Source organism: Elephantulus edwardii, unplaced genomic scaffold (assembly GCF_000299155.1).
Source record: "Elephantulus edwardii isolate Elephantulus edwardi_28Jun2011 unplaced genomic scaffold, EleEdw1.0 scaffold00059, whole genome shotgun sequence".
Lineage (NCBI taxonomy): Eukaryota > Metazoa > Chordata > Mammalia > Macroscelidea > Macroscelididae > Elephantulus > Elephantulus edwardii.
In genome coordinates, this window is record NW_006399809.1 from 15,592,596 (window position 1) to 15,597,338 (window position 4,743).

Sequence of the window (4,743 nt, forward strand, 5' to 3'; positions counted from 1 at the left end):
GTTTGTTTTTTTTTTAATTGGTTTGCTTACAAAATATGTAACTTGGGAGAGTCTAGGTGAACTAATGCAGTCTGATAAGGACAAATACTGCATAAGACTAGTATTGTAAAAAAAGAAGGATGACATACTTTGGACATGCTGCAAGGCAAGATCAGTCCTTGGAGAGGGATGTCATGCTTAGGAGGGTGGAGGAACAGCACAGGAGAGGAAGAGCCTCAATGAGATGGATTAATTCAGTGACTGGGGTCATGTGGGTGGGTGTGTCAGGATCAGTAAGACTGGCACAGGATAGAGCGGGATTTAGGGCTGTTGTAAATAGGGTCGCTATGAGGCAGTAGTCAGAACAGAGCAGAGTAACACTGCATGGTTCAAGATTGGGAAGGGTGTATGCCAGGGATGCATCCTGTCTCCATACCTTTTCAACATGTATGCAGAGCAGATTATCCGAGAGGCTGGGCTCTATGAGGAGAATTGTGGCATCAGGATTGGTGGAAGATCTATTAACAATCTCCCTTATGCAGATGACACAACCCTGCTTGCTGAAACTGAGGAGGACCTCATGCACTTGCTGCGAAGGGTCAAGGACTGCAGCCTTCAGTATGGACTAAGGCTCAATATCAAGAAGACAAAGATTCTCGCCACTGGACCAATTAGCAGCGTCAGGATGGATGACGAAGAGATTGAGAGTGTTCACAGCTTCAGTTTGCTCGGCTCCACAGTCAACACTCTTGGCACCAGCAGTCAGGAAATCAAAAAGAGTATCGCGATGGGAAAGTCTGCTGTTAGGGACCTCTCTAAAGTACTCAGGAGCAACAGTGTCTCTCTGGAGACTAAGGTGCGCCTGATACAGGTCATGGTATTTGCAATCTCTTGTTATGCATCAGAGAGTTGGACAATGACTAGGGAGGACAGAAGGAGAGTGGATGCTTTTGAGCTGTGGTGCTGGAGAAGGGTACTGAATGTACCCTGGACTGCCAGGAAAACAAACAGATTCATCTTGGGGAGGATTAAACCAAGCTACTCCTTGGAGGCAAGCATTCTGGGGCTTCGTCTGGCATACTTTGGACATGTTGCCAGGAGGGACGGGTCCTTGGAGAGGGACATCATGCTTGGGAGGGTGGAGGGACAGCGCAGGAGGGGAAGACCCTCTATGAGATGGATTGATTCGGTGATTGGGGTAATCGGGATGGGTGTGTCAGAGGCGGTGCGGTTGGCACAGGATAGAGCAGGGTTTAGGGCGGTTGTGCATAGGGTCGCTATGAGTCGGAAACGACTCGACGGCACATAACAACAACAACAACATGAGTTTGAAGCACGAAGGACATCCATTTCTGAAATCGCTTGCCTCAGGAAAACCTATGAAGCTGGAGAAGCGACGAAAGTTTTACAAGTGTCCAGGTCTTTCGTTCAGAGGGTCACTATGAGATGCCTACGACTCGATGGCACTTAACAACAAGTCGCAGGTAACTCAATGGCACATAACAACTAGTAAAACTTGTACGGTAACTCAAGGCAGGAGAGGGCTGAGATTGGGTAGGAGTGAAACCACAGGGTTGTGAGGCTTGGTGGGTAGAGGGAGGGGGAGAAGTAAATGGGAAGGACCCTGGAAAATGGAGAGGGTAATGTTGGGCAAGGTCCAATGGTGATTAATTTTATAAAACATAGTGCATGATTGTGTGAAACACAATGTGAATGAAAAATAGAGTGAAACACAATGTATGCAAACTTTGTAGACAAAATAGGTATAGATTTTGTATGAGTACAATTAAGTGTTCAGCCCCACCACAGCCAGGTTTGGCCTCAAGCCTGAGGTCTCAGTGGACCCTGAGCAGATCTTTGCAGATTTCTAAGAAGGCAGACCTTTCACAGCTAGATCTGAGCTGGGGCCTGAATCCAAGATGGGCCCAGAACATATCCTTGGGGGCATTTAGGAGTGCAGCCCCATCACAGCAGGTACCCACATGTACTTGGGCCTCAGGCCCAGCACCAGCAAGTTCCAAAAACCCAGCTGAGCCACTGTCTGGGCCAAATACCCACATCCAGGACCTCATGCTAACTGGCTATTTTGGGTCTCAGAAAAGAGTGACCTGTGCCATGATATTTATGTGCCTTCTTGTCTTTATAATTTGCTGTTAGAGATACACCACCATCAGTTATCTGTCAGCTCATTATATTGGAAATTGCTGTGTTGTAATCCTGAAAGCATATTGTTAGAGTCCACCAGCTGCTCAAAAGATGGATGGCCATTTCCCCTCTCATGTGATTAACTGCCTTTGAAAAACCACTGGAGAGTCAGCTATAGGTCCGTTCTGACTTGACGGTACACACTAACATCACCATTTACTTTATAACTGGGTGTGTAGTACTTACTTGATAATTGTTTGCCTTTCTTAGTACAGTGCTTCTCTGTCAGTTCACTGTACTGGTGTAATATGTAGGCTTCTGTGATGCAGCAAACTATGTCACCTGTGTGTCAAATGCCAACATGGTCACCCAAATTTGAGCATAATTATTGACACAAATGTTCTATAATGTTGTTACTATTGTTAGGTGCTTTTGAACCAACCAAGAGTAGACAGTAGAAAAGACAATTTCTGAATTAGAAAGCTTTACTCCACAATGTATGGCCATAAATTGTTTCCCTTGTGCATTTCCACTATTTTCAACCAAGCACACAACCTTTGTTAAGTTCTGTTTTCTCAGAACAGTAATTTACCACTCAGACTTTAAAGACATTTTCTTTCAGCTTCAAATAAAGCATTTATTTGTAATAAAAATTCACCCCAAACTTTTATTTAACTCTCAAAGTATAGCAAATGAAACTTGGAATTATTTTGAAAAGAATAATTCTGTATTAACTTTAATTCTGTTGTTTGGCAATTATATGTGTAATTAAGAATCTAAATTGTTGAGAACATTTGTCACATATTTTTTAATGCCTTTTAAAACAAAGCTGAGAAATTAAGTTCGGTCAGTTCTTGCTTTGGGGACATTTAGGTAAAAATGGTACAAATTACGAAGAGGGGGGAACCAAACAACTGTGCTTTGATTGTATCAAGGTTTTATATTACACCAGCACTATATAATACATTGTTGTGTTGTTGTTAGGTGTTGCCAAGTTGAGTACAACTCATGGCAACTCCATTAACAGCAGATCTGAACCCTGTCCTTTCCTGTGTCGTCCTCACAATCTCTGACACACTTAAGCCATTGCTACAGTCACTGTCTTAATCCACTTGGTTGAGGGTCTTCTTCCTCTCCTTGACCATCCATCCACCTTTCCAAACATGATGTTCTTTTCCAAAAATTAGCCTTCATCCTTAGAAAATGGTCTAAATTTTCTTTAGCATTGCTTTTCAAAAGACTGTATTAATCTTTCATCTTCATGAGTTGATTTAAAAGAATAATGCAATCAAATGCATGAAGTGGTTATTTCTGTGGTATGTTAAAACTCGAGATGTCCTTATCATCAAATCAGAACCAACATTTTGTTGACCTTCCAATAGATTTCCAAGGCTGTAAGTTTATCAGGAGGAGATTGCCCATCTTTTTATTTTCTCTCTTCTTTTTTCCTGAGAAGTTGATTAGAACATTCAGAGAGATGCAATCTTTTAGGTTAACTGTGCAATTCCCTATGGACTAAGCCATGAAAGCTCCCAATGGTATATTACAGGTATGAAAAACAAATTCAAGCTCGGGTGGCAATACTTAAGGATAGTTTGGGTAGAATGTTGAATGATCCAAGATGTATAAAAAGAAGATGGAAGGATTACACAGAGTTACTGTATCAGAAGGAATTTGCTGACACAGAGGAATTTCATGAAATAACGTATGAGCAAGAACCTATGGTGATGAAGGAGGAAGTTCAAGTTGCTATGAAGGAATTGGCAAAAAACAAGGCTCCAGGAGTTGACTGCATACCAATTGATTTATTTCAACAAACAGACGCTGCCCTGGATGTGCTCACTTGGTTGTGCCAGGAAATCTGGAAGACAGCCAGCTGGCCAACTGACTGAAAGAGATGGATATTTGTTCCCATTCTAAAGAAAGGTGACCCAACAGAGTGTGAAAATTATCGAACCGTATCATTGATATCACATGCAAGCAAGATTCTGCTGAAAATTATCCAAAAATGTTTGGAACAATATGTCAACAGAAAACTGCCAGATGTGCAGGCTGAATTTAGAAGAGGTCGCGGTACTAGGGATATTATAGCTAATGTTAGATGGATCTTGGCAGAAAGCAAAAAATACCAGAAGAATGTCTATCTGTGCTTCATTGACTATGCAAAGGCTTTAGAGTGTGTGGATCACAACAAGCTGTGGCTGACTCTGAGAAGAATGGGAATCCCAGAACGTTTGATCGTGCTAATGTGAAACCTATACTTGGACCAAGAGGCAGTCGTCAGAACAGAGCAGGGAAACACTGGATGGTTCAAAATAAAAAAAGGGGCCCATCAGGGATGTATTTTGTCTCCATACATTTTTAATCTGTATGCAGAACAGATCACTCGAAACGCTGGGCTGTATGAGGAGGAATGTGGCATCAGGATTGGTGGAAGAATTGTCAACAACCTGCGTTATGCAGATGATACAACCCTGCTTGCTGAAACTGAGGAGGACCTGAAGCGCTTGCTGCAGAAGATCAAGGACTGCAGTCTTCAATATGGATTGAAGCTCAATATCAAGAAAACAAAGATTCTCACCACTGGGCCAATTGTCAGTATCAGTATGGATGGTGAAG